Consider the following 15845-nt stretch of genomic DNA (forward strand, 5'->3'; position numbering starts at 1 on the left):
TAGAAATCTGTAGTTAAGCCCTGTAAAATGTCGATTTTGGCACACGGGGACCTAAGACAATCCTGCCTGGAACAGGGCCTGGCATCCCATCAGTGCTCAATAAACAACTGCCAGTGACATGCACGAATTAAGGGAGGCCAAGTGTATAAGTTCTTTTATGAAACCAGAATCACTCCTTTGTTCCTCCTCTATGCAAGCAAAGAGCCACATGGGTACAGCAGAGGGGAGCCTTTTACACACCAGGCCTCATGCCGGAAACCGGGTCATAGGTCAGGGAATTTGGAGTGGAAGGGACCTGAGAAGCTGTCGTGGTCTAAGTATCTTTCTCCCATTTTACATAAAGGAATACACAGGGTCAGAAGAAGGAGGACCTGTGTCCAGCCCCTGTGTTCCCCATTCCTGGGCAGATGTGTACCCAGTGCAGTGAGAATGTCTGCAAGGGGGACTTGTCAGCTCCACTGCTCGGCACTGATTTTGATCAGCATTTCCCCAGTGGCAAGGAGGCACTTAGTGACCTTGTCCCTGAGGGGGATCCCGATGTCCAGCAGCTGGCTCAGGAGGGTCAAGCAGCAGGAGTGGAGGCCCTGTGTGATGAGGGCTTAGACAGTGGTCCCCGAGAGCTGACTTCTGAAGCCCAAAGCCTAAGCCCTCATCCCACAGGGCCTCCACTCCTGCTGCTGGGCCCTCCTGAGCCAGCTACTGGGCATTGGGATCCCCCTCAGGGACAAGGTCACTCAGGGATTTTCTACATGTAAGATCACATCATCTGTACAGAGGGGTAGTTTGACTTCTTCCTTACACATTTGGATGCTTTGTATTTCTGTTTCTCACCTGATCGTTGTGCCTAGAGCTGCCAGTGCAATGCTGAGTAGATATGCACAAGGGAGTTTCCTTGCCTTGCTGTTGATAATAGAGGAAAAGCTTTTTACTCTTCACTATTGAGTATAATGTTTGCTGTCAGTTTTTCATATATGGCTTTTATTATATTGAGGGAGATTCCTTATACTACTTGTTTGTTGAGTGTTTTTACAAAAAGTTGAATTTTATCAAATGCTTTTCCTGCATCCGTTGAAATGATCATGTGGCTCATTCATTCTGTTATTGGGTATGTGACATTAACTGACATTTGAGTGTTGAACCATTCTTGTATTGTAGCAGTAATTCCCACTTGGTCATATTGTATAATCATTTTATTATTCAACGGAATATTTGCTGTGGGTTTTTCATATGTGACTTTTATTATATTGAGGGAGATTCCTTATACTACTTGTTTATTGAGTGGTTTTATAGAAAGTTGAATTTTGTCAAATGCTTTTTCTGCATCAGTAGAAATGAACATGTGGCTCATTCATTCTGTTATGTGGCATATGATATTAACTGACATTTGTGGGTTGGATCATTCTTGCAATGTGGAAATAAATCCCGCTTGGTCATGTTGTATAATCATTTCAATATTCAACTGAATTCATTTTACTAATATTTTGTTGAGGATTTTTGCATCATTGTTCATAAGGGACAATGGTCTGTAGTTTTCTCTTCTTGTAGTGTCTTTGTCTGGCTTTGGTGTAAGGGTAATTAATGCAGGTCACATATAACAAAGGAAAAATTTGAGAGGGATTAGTGTTAGTTTTTTAAATTTTTAGTAGAATGCACCAGTAAAGCCCTCAGATGCTGACTCAATTCTTTTAATAGTCACAGGGCTGATCAGTTTGTCTATATATTTAGTATCAGTAAGTCTTCTGTTTCTAGGAATTTATCTGTTTCATTGAGGTTATTTGATTTGTTGGCATGCAAATGTTCACAGTATTTTCTTACAATTCTTATTTCTGTAGAATTGGTACTAATGCCTCCATTTTCATTCTGATTTTAATAATTTGAGTCTTCTCTTTCTTAGTCCATCTAACCAGGTGTTTGTAAAATTTGGTCTCTTCAAGGAACTGACTTTTGGCTTCACTGATTTTCTGTATTGTTTATCTATTCTCTATTTTGTTTATCTCTGCTCTGCTCTTTATTATTTATTTCTTTATCCTAGCCTTAGGCTTAGTGTGCTCTTTCTCTAGTTTCTTCAGTTGTAAAGTTAGGCGGTTGATTTGAGATTTTTATTCTTCTTAATGGAAGCATATATAGCTATATATTCCCCCTGAGCACTGCTTATGTTGTGCCTCACAAGTTTTGGTGTGTTGTGTTTTCATCTTCATTCATCTAAGTGTTTTCTGATTTTCCTTGCGATTTCTTCTTTGATCCATAGGCTATTTAGAATCCGCATCATTCTACAGAGGGAAAAACTGAGGCACAAGGAGAAGTGATTCAACTGAGGTTACCCAACTCTTCTAGGATCCACTGCCAGTGCTCAGGGCAGAAGGTCTGGGGTGAGGACACAGGTCCAATGTGAGTCCCTGGGGTCAGACCATGTTGAATACAGCACAGTTGGAAGCAAGGAATGTCCATAAGGAAACAAACAAAACAGAAAGTGTCTTCTAGCACACAGGTCCCCACATCTGAAAGGGATTTCTATTCTTTCCAGCACCCTCCTCTCAGCTTTTATTTTAAATTGAAGCAGTTGCTGCAGAAGAAGGTCCTAAATGTATAGATATCTAACATAAAAATCAGGTAAATTAAGCTAAAATCAGAGTTCCAGGGGCTTCATCCCTGCACCCATGGCAGACATGTCTAACCAAGGCCAACATTTATTCCTTCTGTTTGTGTCCTCCAAGCCTTTTGCAACACAGGGAGCCAGGCAGCCCCCATAATGCAGCCAAAGGGACACCTTCTAGGCACCCCCAGAGAGCTATTGCATCCACTGAGTGTTATTTAAGCTGGGGAGAGCCCCTGGTACCAAGAAGCCTTGCACATCTATCCATGCAGACTGAGGCTGGGAGGATGAAAGGACAGGGCTCCTCAAAACTGGGTTTCTGAGAAGGCTTCGTGACCTATAGTGCAAGTGGGGATGAGGACACAGGTTTTAATGGGCATCTCACTGCTCTGGATGGCCTGGCCCTGTTCCCTCTCTCCTTAAGGTGGAGGAGGGCAGTGCCCTGGGTGTCTCCCATCCCCGCTTGTCCAGGCCCAGGTTGGGGGATGGGCGGCACCTGCCTGAGTCGTTCCTGAGAGAAGCTCCTGAAAGCCCTTGGGAAAGGCCCTTTCCTCCACACTGGTCCAAGACCAGCGTGCAAGCACCCATCCACACAGTGCCTGCACATTTCTGGCTCAGCCCACAGCTCATTCTTTCAGTGGAACCCGATGGTCTTCTGACCCAGGAACCTGTTACAGTGGGCTAGGACGAGAAGGGACAGGCTTGCCTGGCTCCCTGCAGCAAGACGGTGTGAGTGAGGTCAGGACATGACTACAGGTAGGCCCCTCATTCAGTGTCCTTCCTGGCACCCAGGGCAGGCAGACGGTGTGTAAGCCTTGGGGCCCAATTTGGGAAGCTCACACACCACTGGTCACCAAGACAAAGAGAGACACCCAGAGTTGACCTGGGATCATTGGCTGCAGGGCAAGAGGAACCCAACCAGGACTGGGAAACAGCCAGGGGAAACTTCTGATAATGGGGGGCGCTGCAGCTGCCTCTGAGGCCGGGAGGGGGGTGAGAAGGAGAGGGTCCTCAGGGGAGGGTCTAAAATGAGAGCAGCATGAAGGTGTGAGGCTTGGGTGTGAGGCAGCCTGGGAGGAGCCCCTTGAATTCAGAGCATAGGAAACCCCTCCCCAAAGAGGATGTCACCACCGTGCCCCTCCTGGGCATCTATCCAGTGGCAAACATAGGGAACTAACTGTATACTTGGCCAGTATGCTCTGGACTGTGTGCCTTCCCCACCAGTGCAGGCAGGGCATGGGTTCTGTGCCAGGTGCCATCCAGTGCTGTCCCAGAATGAGCTCACTGAATCCCCACTCCCACACCACATGGGCTTCTCTGCCACTCCACTTTGAGAGAGGAGAGTGTGGAGGTGTCCACTAAGTGCGCAATCAAGGATCCACGCTGCGGCCTGCTCTGAGGTCCACACTTTTAAACCTTCTATACCCTAGGAGCTCCCTGAGCGCCTTTGGGAAAGGTCTGTTTCTTCCAGATGTTTGGTGTCCCCTATAGCCCCAAGAATACCCAACTGGGAGCAGCACCCCCATAGTCCCCAGGTTGAGGAGGTGGGCAGCATGGCTCTGCCAAGTGAGGAGGCTGAGTGTGCACATACAATGCCTCGGGCACTATTTCTAGGAAGGACTTAGGGCAGCAGGAAGACCTCACCTCCCCCTCATTAGAGAGAAAAGGGCCCTTCTACCCTCAGGGCTGGGAGTGCATGGGAAGGCAGCCCAGCAACCAGGGTAGGGGATCATCTCAGCCCCCAGCTTGTCCACACCCTTCTCTCAGGCCTTGGTGCATTCACCTGGATGGCAAGATGCCCTCCTGGCCCCTTCCACCCTATAGATGCTTTTGAGGGATGGGCACCCAGGAAGCATGCATGTCCCCAACCACAGCATGGAACAGGCTCCCTATATCTCCACGTGCCTGGCACAGGCTCCGTGTATCTCCACGTGCCTGACACAGGACGGGGTCCTGTGGGCAGACAGGCAGCTCCTCCCTGTAGCACAGATGGCCAGAGAGAGGTAGGCGATGTCCTTCCTGTTTTGGTCCCTGCTGTCAGGCCTACCCAGCTGTGCTTGCAGGATGGCAGAGCCATGGCATGGTGGTGGCCTCACAGCAGCTGCTGGTCCTTCTTGGTGGGAGATGTCCAGGGTAGGCTGGAGGCAGACTGTGACCCCAGACTGGACCACCTTCTTCACCACCTGCACGAGTGGAGCAGAATTGCTGCCCAGGATTCCATCCTACACCATTGTCACGGCAATCTCCCACACCATCCTTGCTGCTTCCACTGGGCCCTGCTGTTTCCATGAGTCTGGTGGCTTTCTGCCTATTCTGAGCACTAGGGGACTAGAAGTGTGTTGCAGCAGTGGCCATTTGAGATTTTGGGGGTACTTTGTCTCCCCATTGGGGGTGGGGGTGGCTTTCACAGTAGAAAGAAAATGTGTGTTGCCACAGGGACAGGCATGTATGCAGAGTTGTGAGCCTGCTCTGCACTGTAATTAGAGGTGCTCCTCTGTGCTGTGTGGCAATCTTCTCCTCTAGCTTGTGGAGGTGGAGACTCCATCCCAATGGGGCCACTGAGGGAGCCTTCAGATGAGAAAGTGACAGAGGGCTCCAGGGAATCCTTCAGAAGGTATGGAGGAAAATACCAGCATGGGCCAAGCAGAACCGGGTCTATGGATAAGGCCAGACCCCCAAGCTCACATAAACTTTCCTTTTCCTGGCTCCAACTCCAGGACCCGGAGCAACACCATTGTGTTCCCCAAGTGTCCCGGGGCGGTGGTCGGCGGGAAAGCTAGGCCAAGCCAAGAGGCTGAGTATGCATGTACGCTCAGCAGGGACCCATTGGCTGCTGGTGGGCACAGGGGTTCCCAAGCCAAGAAAAACATGGCAGATTCAGGGCATCCTGTCCTCCCACCTGTTCTACCCAAGGCAAGGAGTTCAGGAATCTAAACCCGGCCACAGGGAAAGGAAGAAACTGACAGATTCCTCACCCTGGGCCCCAAAGCCTGAAATCCCCCTCAGAGCATACAGTTCTGACCTCAGTTCAAACGGGAAATCTGTGTAAGATCTGAGGCAGGTGAGGTTCTGCTTTTCCCAGGAGGATAGGGTTCTTGGAGGCAGGTGGGCAGGGACTCATCTGCTACCCACCCCAAGGCAGGGTCATGTTCAAACCTGGTTTATGTGAGAGACTTGGAGAGAAGCTCAGCCTACAATCAATTCTTGGGCCTCTTTCTTCATAACCACCACAAAAGCAAATGCAAAACACCCACTGCATGCAGGAAACCTGCCGGGCCCTGGGTACCTGCTCCAGCTGATTTCTATGACAACTGGCAAGACCGAGACACAAATGAGGAGACTGAGGGTGAGAGAGGTGAGGTCCTGTCACAGGTGACAGAAGTGGGGCTGAACTAGGTTTGTCTGCTCCAAAGCCCAGGCTGTGGGTTGCAGAGACCAAGAGCCATAGGAGGCCTGTGCCCTCCTCAAAGCTGGGCTCCATTTCCACCTGCCCTCTGTGGCCCACCTGGGCATCTTCACCTGGTTGGCATCATAGAAGAAACCCCTCCTTAGTGGCAGCAGGGCCAGTGGTGCCAGTGCGGGAGCCACCTGGGTCCTCCAGGAGAGTGCCACCATCAGGGACTTGTCTCCTCCAGGTGTCCCAGGAACTACAGTGTCAGCTGCCAAGAAGTGCAAGGCCTCATCGTCCATGTCCAGCTCCATCAGCAGTGTGGCTGGCTGCTGCACACCAGGGGCGTCCCTAGGGGGTGAGTACCTCAGGGTAAGCCAGCGCCTTGCTGACACCTCCTTTACCTAACCAGGTGACTGGGCCACAGGTACATCCTGTCCCCCCACCGCTGGCCTGGGCACATTGCTTCTCATGAGCCTGCAGAGACCTGTGTCCCTATGGAAGGACCCTTACGCCACTCATGTCACACCATACCCAGAACCCACAGTCGAGGGTTCACCCATTGTTGGCAAAGAATTTGCAAAATGTGCATCAAGCCTGAGTGGGAGATGGGAGGTGGCCAGGTGGTTTCTGGACAGCTCCTGAAGTCAAGGAGCCTGCAGGTGGCTGTGTTCCCCGATCCAGGAGCTCCACGTCTGTCTCCATCTTAAGGACAAAACATTGTGAAGACAGGATATCACCCATGATGCATTACAACTTAGAGTGGTGCAGAGCCAGGCTTTGAAAAGAGGCCACTGAAAGCCACTGACCAAGTGGCAGGATATGTGCCTGGAGAGCAGGAGACTGTGCCTCCAGTCAGGCAGGCACAGGCATGACCGAAGGCATGTAGTGCATAGACGGACACGGAGCTGCTGAGAAACATTTACAACAAGGGAATGTATGTGAACTATTGAGTAAAAAAAAGTATAGTATAAACAGCATATGCCAAGCTTGTCAAACTCATGGCCCATGGGCTGCATGCAGCCCAGAATGACTTTGAATGCATCCCAATGTAAATTCGTAAACTTTCTTAAAAACATTAAGAGATTTTTGTGATTTTTGTCCTTTTTTTTTTTATTTTAGTTCATCAACTTCCGTTAGTGTTCGTGTGTTTTATGTGTGGCCCCCAAAAATTCTTCTTCTTCCAATGTGGTCCAGGGAAGCCAAAGAATTGGACATCCCTGGCATATACAGCACTAACTGAGTTTTTTGAGATACATATTTTATATGCACACAAAGAAATGACCAGGAGGAAATGTGAGCAGTGAGAGAATGGGTAAGTTGTATTGTTTCCTTTCCATTCTGAGTTTCTAATTTACTATGGAAAGGAAGCTCGTAATACATCAAGGTACTGGAGACCGAGAATCCTAAAACTTAAGCCCAGAGCTAAATATACCACCCATGTTTAGGGATATTACCCCACCGCTCTGCCTTAGATTGCTCATCTGTAAAATAGGAAAAAAATCCCTTACTACCTCTAAGAGACGAGAATAAAATGGCAGTCCCCGATGTTCCCAAGAGCTGGTTTCCACACACCGTTCCTGCACAGTGGGGCTGCCCATCTCCACAGCCTCATGCCCTGCACGCTGGAGACCCCAAGTCCAGCCTGTGCTGCAGCATCCTGCGGCCCTTCACCCACTGCAGCCCAGCTCGGCCCTCAAAGCCTTGCGCATGCATCGCAAGCTTAGGCCTGGGATGCAACAAGAGTCTCTATGCCAGCCTTTCTGGCCTCCTCCTCTGGGAAATCTGCTGAGATCCTCAGGGGCCCTGGGAGAAAGCCCTCAGTCACTCCTGCCTGGCTGGAGGCACCAGCTCCTGCTCTCCAGGCACAGATCCTGCCACAGTGGCTTTCAGAGGCCTCTTTTCAGAGCTTGGCTCCATGCCACTCTTGGTCACCAATGAGAACGGAGCTGGTTCTGTCCATAGGCCTATCTGATGGCACCAGGGCCCCACCTGGGGGTTCCCACAGGCAGGATAACTTTGCCAGGGCCTGCTGAGGATGGATCAGGGACCAGAGGGACTGGGGTCCCTGAGACATCTCCAAGGATTCTGTGGGTCCCAGAGCTCTGCACTGCCCTCCACCTAGTGCCCTGCCACAGGCCCAGAGGAGACCCTGTGCTCTAGGGTCACAGCAGACAAGCCTTGTTCCAACCCTCTGTCTTCCTCAGGTTCCCAATGGCCAGCATGGGCTGGAAGTCTGGATCATCCTAGAGGAGAGTAACCCAAATTGACTGATTTGCTTAAGCTCATGTGGATGAAAAATGGTTGAGCTGGGACTGATCCCCAGTCCTCAGATGCCAAACCCCAACCCCTGGTTTTAGGGTCAGTCCTCAGGACCAACCTTTCAGGCTTCTGGGGCTCCTGTACAGCTCTCAAAATTACTTGGCAGACTCCACTTTTAGGGTCATGGTCACTGGGGCTGTTGTACCCAGGAGGAGCAGCAAGGACACCTGGAGTCAGTGGTGCTATAACAGACAGTGGTTTAGATTCGTTTTGCCCACAGTGCTCTCCACCTGTCCCCAGGAGGTCTTCAGTGGGCAAAGTGACCAGGAGAGGCACAGGCTGGCCTCGAGCCCCACCTCGAATTATGCCCCTCCCCAGGGAGCATCTTCCTTGAAAGAGCCTGTGGATCAATTCTGCTCCAGGAACATCCGGGCCCTTTCTTTTTGGGGCCAGTTAAGCCACCTTTTCCAATTCTCATTCCAGGATATCTACCTATTGGGCTCACCAGAGAAATTTTCCTCAGCTGGTGGGTTCCAGGTCAAAAGGCCTCTTCCTAAGAGGCCCCAGGAGTAGCTAGTTGGACATTGAGGGATTCCACTCCCTTTCTATGTGGATTTATTGTATGAAAAACACGAATGATGATGCTGACAGAGAAGGGGCACCAGGTTCTGAGCAGGATGAGGGAGGCTGGGCTGTGCCAGCATCCCCAGACTGACAAGTGACTTCGACGTTGCCTAGCAGAAGTCATACAGATCCAGGGACATCCAGTCAGTGCACATACTCCTGCCTACTCCATGCCCGTGCAGAAGGGGGCTCAGCTTGTGGGAGCCTCTAGAGAGCTCTTCCTCCAGAAAAGCCTCCTGAGAAAGATGAAGATGTGGACCCCAGACTCACATTCCCTCCAGGAAGGACCCAGGCAGGAGTGGCCGGCAACTGAGTCCTGCTGGAGTGGATGTGGGCCTATGGAGCCTGCCCCATGGCAGATCCTCAGAGGGATGGGCAGTGCTGCCCATGTGGCTGGAGCTGGGGCTGGTGGCTCAAACAGGAGGTCGGTTTGTCCCTGTGTATTCTGGTTTGGTTGCCCAAACACTTGAATCACCAAGTTGAGCCCTGACGGTGGGACGTAAACACCTTCCCCATGCGTTTCTGCTGGGTTTTTGTGAGATCTTTCAAAACTAATGTCTCAGGAGGGGACTCAGGGAGGACAGAGTCCTTTTGAGGTCCTGGCTGAACAGAGCAGGAACTGTGTGCCAGCGTGCTGGAGGGTGATCACTTCCAATGTCACATGCACAAACTTTACCCGGCCCTAAAGACTCTGACCTGAGAGGAGCCTTAGGGCCAACCTAGATTTGGTCACAACTGCCCTATTCTCTCTGTGGCTTTGAAGATCTTTCTGCATGGGGCTATCCCCTCCAACAGGCTGCCAACCCCTGAGAGACAAAAGCTGCAGGAGCTTGGGGCCAGTCCACGTGTCCACACATGCACAAGACACACTTGCACGGGAAACGCATGCACATGCACACACATTTACACACATGCACATATATGCATGAACAAAACACACACACAACCGTGTACATGCACGCCCACCCACATACACATATGCACATGTACACACATGTCCGCATGAACATATACACATATGCACATGTTCACACATGAAAACACATGCACTCACACACACAAGAACACTTATATTCATGCCTGTACTCAGCCATACACATGCATGCCAACACATCAACATACATGACCATGTGTCTACATGTGCGCCCACACCATGCATATGTACTTATGTACATACACACACACCCTCCCGAGGACGTCACCCAAAACCCAGGGCACAAGGCCCTTCCAGTCTTAAGGCAGATTATGTGCACTGGGGCCAGGTCTCTAAATTGCCAGCATCTAGGGTCCTGGTCAGGGAAGGGCATTCCCAGCCATGACAGCCACAGTGTGTACATGGGTGTAAGAAACTGCAACTCTGTACACATGTGTGACTACAGCCTATGACCAAGAGCCACACCAGCATGCCTGCATACCTGCTTCCACGTGCACCTGGGCTGCATCTTCATGCATCCACTTCTGTACATACTTATATATGTCCACGTCTGTACTTGTACTCATATGCCAGAACTCGGGGCCCAGGCCAGAGGTCACTCCAGGGCTGGTGACAGCTCACTGGGCTCTCTGAGCCTGCATGCATTCTGCTGCCATCATCAGAGATGTTGTGAGTCACAATGCGGATTTTGTGGTGTCTTTTCCTCTGGGCTCTGACCCTGCTGCCCCAGAACCTGAGCCCTGAGGCCTTGTCCCCATGAAGATCCCGACCCTGGCAAGCCAAACCCATATTTTCCTGGCCCCATCATGGCTGTGTGGATGCTGGTTTTTTGTTTGTTTGTCTGTCTTGCTTGGTATTCACGGCATATTCATGAGAAAGTCTGGATGGTCCCAGTTATGCAGCTGAAGAAACCACTTTGAGAGATGGAGGGGTTGTCAGGGCCTCACAAGGGTAGAACCAGGAAAGAGACCTGGCTCCTCTGAGGTCAGGTCATGCCTGTTGCCTGGGACAACCTTTGCTATTACCTGAGTCACCTGGCGCCTGTTTACCTGTGCAATCTACTCTGCTTTATTGCCCCAGAATTGTGGAAAGGTAGGATTGCTCTTAACACTGATTCCTGTTACTCACCCACTTGGGAGCTTTCATACAGTGACTGTTCAATTATTTACCACCTTGCCAGCACCTGCAAACTCTGTAAAATCATAACACTAACATCATTTATTTTAACAGCATTGGGGTAAAATTCCTCTACAATGGTGTTATATGTGCTCGACGTGCACCATGAACATTTCCATAAAAACACACATTAAAATATAAAAGTGGGCCTCCAAATATCAAAAGTAGGGAGGGAAACAAACCATAGCAAAGCCCACATTATGGTCAGGCAGAGCCCGACAGCTACAGCGGGGACTTCCCAGGTGGGTGGCACCCTCTCCCCTCTGTTCACTGCTGATGAGGGCAATGAAAGCTGCTGGGGGTCCCAGGGTCCCGCCTGCCAGGCCTTGCCTCTGCCAAGAGTTTGTGTCCAGCAGGGAGGTTGTGCTCCCAGCCCCATATCCACCTTCATGGGAAGCCATGCTCAGTGTCTGGGGATGAGGACCCTGAGTCCACATGCTGGGGGTCCTGTCCAGACTCTGCACATGGCTGTCACCCAGGCCCCCAACCACTGGCACCCCCAACCCAGCCATTCCCAGCCAAGTCCCCACATTATGGTGGGACCATGTCACACAGCTCCGAGGTCCCCCAGGAAACAATCGTTCACCCACAGGCTCCTTCCTCAAAGCCTCAGGTCCTCATGTAAGGCAGAACTGTGAGGGGACAATGATGACTTTGAACTTTTGTCCTGCATCTAAGCTGGGCACAGTTCCCTGTACTCCAGGTATGTTACCTCATCAAATGGCAGCCCCACTCTGGAGGTAGGCACAGAGAGGTTAAGCAACTTGCCCAAGGTTACACAGTCAGGAAGTGAGGCAGTTGGGATTTGAAACTGAGCTTTCTGGCTCTGGAAACCTAAGGTCCCTGAGAACTCTGTTATGGCATAGGTGTGGTACCTTCCGGGCCCCAAGCTGTCACTCTATCAAGCCCTGCTGGCCTCTCAACCACCCCTAAGGCTGGATCCTCGCGCTGACTCCAGGGACTGAAGCCACCCTTTGTCACTGCCCCCTCCAGTCTGGGTCTAGTTTTCTCAGCCCAGGGCTCAGGACTTTGGAAGCTCCATTTGGCTCCCCAGGAGGCTCCAGCAACTGAAACCCTCCAGGTCAAGAGTACCCATCATGGCCCCCAACCTGCTTGTTTTCATGATCTTGTTCAGTTTGATTCAGCGGAATCCATCTAACCCAAGGTAGCCCCCATGCCCACCAGCCCTGAGAGGTCCTTCCCTGTTTCCCACCTCCACCCCTAGCCACTCTCCCCCATTCCCACTATCCCTTTATCTCCAAGGTTGCAGAATTTCCTGTCTCTTCCTAGTCCTGGCTTCTGGCAGGAGCATCCCATAGCTGCAGCCTGATGATCTGATAGAGAAGAAAAACCCATTTTCTGGGGTAGAAATTCAAGCCTGCTGCAGAACTTTGCATCTGATTGCAAGATCATCCCTCACCTTCTCTCTGCTTTGCATTCCTGTCCTCTCCACAGGGCCCTTCCCTGCAGGGTTTCTGGAAGGAGCACTTGCACAGCAAGCTCGCTGTAGACACAGGTCACACGTTTATTTGTGAGGCGGAGCTGCTGGAGGAGGACAGCACTGAATCCCCCACCGTGGCCTAACCCACCCTGGGCTCATCTTTGGCCTCAAAGCGTGAGGTTGGTGTTCATGCTGGATCTCAAGGGAAGAGCAGGTGGAGACTGGCATCAAATGCTGCTGGCCCAGTGCTGTGTCCTGGTCAGGGATGGGGAGCCACAGAGGCATGGAGAGAGGCAGGGTATCTGGAGTAAAGATTAAACATCCCTTAGAAATAGAAATAGGATAGAATGAAAAGTGGAGGTCCCACCACCATCCAGTGATCTAGGTGCCAGATGTTAGTGGACAAGCAACTTTGGAACTGGGTAATAGGAAGAGGTCGGAACAGTCTGTGGGGCACAGAAGAAGACAGAAAAATGTGGGAAAGTTTGGAACTTCCTAGGGACTTGGAGGACTCAGAAGACAGGAAGATGTGGGAAAGTTTGGAACTTCCTAGAAACTTGCTGAATGGCTTTGGCCAACATGCTGATAGTGATATGGACAGTGAAGTCCAGGCTGAGGCAGTCTCAGATGGAGATGAGCAACTTGTCAGGAAATGGACTAAGGGTCATTCTTGCTATGCAAGGAGACTGGCAGCATTTTTCCCCTGCCCTAAAGATCTGTGGAAGTTTGAACTTGAGAGAGATGATTTAAGGTATTTAGCATAAGAAATTTCTAAGTGGCAAAACATTTAAGAGGAAGCAGAGCAGAAAAGTTGGAAAATATGCAGCCTGATGATCTGATAGAGAAGAAAAACCCATTTTCTGGGGTACAAATTCAAGCCTGCTGCAGAACTTTGCATAAGTAACCAGAAGCCAAATGTCAATCACCAAGACACTGGGGAAAATATCTCTAGGGTATGTCAGAGACCTTCACAGCAGCCCCTCCCTTTGCAGGCCCAGAGACCTAGGAGGGAAAAAATGGTTTCCTGGGCTGTGCCCAGGGCTGCTGCCCACCCTGCTGTGTGCAACCTTGGGACTTGGTGCCCTGTTCCAGCTTCTCTAGCCATGGCTAAAAGGGGCCAAGGTACAGCACAGGCCATTGCTTCAGGGGGTGCAAACCCCAAGCCTTGGCAGCTTCCACATGCTGTTAGTCCTGCAGGTGCACAAAAGACAACAATTCTGGTTTGGGAACCTTCACCTAGGTTTCAGAGGATGTATGAAAATGCCTGGATCTTCAGGCAGGATTCTGCTGCAGGGGTGGAGCCCTCATGGAGAACCTCTGCTAGGGCAGTGTGGAAGGGAAATGTGGGGTTGGAGCCCCCACACAGAGTCCCCACTGGGACACTGCCTAGTGGAGCTGTGAGAAGAGGGCCGCCATCCTCCAGGCCCCAGAATGACCGATTCAATGACATCTTGCATCGTGCATCTGAAAAAACCACAGGCACTCAACACCAGCCTGTGAAAAGAGCCAGGAGTGGGGCTATACCCTGCAAAGCCACAGGGGTGGAGCTGCCTAAGGCCATGGGAGGCCACTTCTTGCATCAGCATAACCTGGATGTGAGACATGGAGTCAAAGGAGATCATATTGGAACTTGAAGATTTAATGACTGCCCTATTGGGTTTTGGACTTGCATGGGACCTGTAGCTCCTTTGTTTGGGCCAATTTTTCCCATTTGCAGTGGGTGTATTTAACCAATACCTGTAATCCCATTGTATTCAAGAAGTAACTAATATGCTTTTGATTTTACAGGCTCATAGGTGGAAGGGACTTGGCCTGTCTCAGATGAGACTTTGGACTTGGACTTTTGAGTTAATTCTGGAATGAGTCAAGGCTTTCAGTGACTGTTGGGAAGGCGTGATTGTGTTTTAAAATGTGAGGATATGAGATTTGGGAGGGGCCAGAGGCAAAATGATATGTTTTGGCTGTGTCCCCACCAAATCTCATCTTGAATTGTAGTTCCCATAATCTCCATGTTTCATGGGAAGGCCCTCGTGGGAGATGATTAGATTAGGAGGGTGGTCCCTCCATGCTTTCTTCAATATAGTGAGTGAGTTCTCCCAAGATCTGATGGTTTTATAAAGGGCTTAACCCTTTGCTTGGCTCTCACTCTCTCTCCTGCCACGTTGTAAAGAGTTGCCATCCACCAAGATTGTAGTTGCCTGAGGCTTCCTCAGCCATGCTGAACTGTGAGTCAATTAAACCTCTTTCCTTTATAAGTTACCCAGTCTCGGGTATGTCTTTATTAGCAGCATGAGAACGGACTAACACACCACCCCACTGCATCTTTGCTGATTTGGAGCTCTCAGATGCAAAGCCTTGGAAGAAATGCGGAACAGCCAGCTCTACAGCTGGGGGGTGCTGGCCTTCTGCCCTGTCCCAGGTCTCTGAGGGCCCAGCTGAGCCCCAGGAAGCTTCAGCACCCAAAATCTCTTGGTGGTGTGTCCACCCCTGCAGCCACCATCTCTGTCTTGGGCATGGCCACCAGCCCAGTTCCTTCCCCCACCTCCCTCTGGAGTCCTACAATCTCTGAGACTTGGGCCCTGGGTGCACGCCACCCAGCAGGGGTCCAGTCAAGGAGGCTCTATTGAGCATCTCAAAATCCAGGGTGCCCAGTTAAATTTCAATTCAGATGAACAAAGAATAATGTTTGGTCTAAGTATGTCCCATGCAATATTTAGGACATATACACCCTAACAGTTTAATCACTGTTGGTGTGAAATTCAGAGATAAATGGGCATCCTGTATTTTATCTGGCAACCCTAGCAGACAATGTGTGTGGAAAAAAATAAAAGAAGGAACCTGGAAACCAGCACAGGAGACTGATGGGCAGGAGCTGAGGATGGATTCCACTCTGTGGGGCTGCAGCAGCAGGGAGGCCTGGGCTGCCCACAGGGTCTTCCCTCAGGGCTCAGCCTAAACACAATGGTGTAACCATCGTCATAAAGAAAAACAGCTTTAATGACCTACAATTCACATACCATACAGTTAACCCAATTGAAAGTTAAAATTCAATGTTCAATAGTAAATTCACAGATATGTGCAGCCATAACCACAAACAATTTTAGAACATTTTCATCATCTCAAAAGATAAAACCCTATACCCTTTCATTATCACCCCCATCCCTCCCATCCATCAGCCCCCGGTCACCACTGAGGGTCCCATCCACACTCTCTGTGGATCTATCTGTTCTGGACATTTGACATAAATTGAATTAGACTCTACGTGGCCTTTTAGGCCTGGCTGTGTTCCCACCACATCATGTTTTCAAGGTCCAGCCCCATTGAAGTGGGTGTCACTGCTTCATTCTGTGAAAAGAAAATAAATCTTGGGACACCAAAATCACATAGCCTGGGTAAAAGTCAAGCTGGGAACAATGTCAGGCTAACT

Source organism: Hylobates moloch, unplaced genomic scaffold, assembly GCF_009828535.3.
Source record: "Hylobates moloch isolate HMO894 unplaced genomic scaffold, HMol_V3 SCAFFOLD_24, whole genome shotgun sequence".
Lineage (NCBI taxonomy): Eukaryota > Metazoa > Chordata > Mammalia > Primates > Hylobatidae > Hylobates > Hylobates moloch.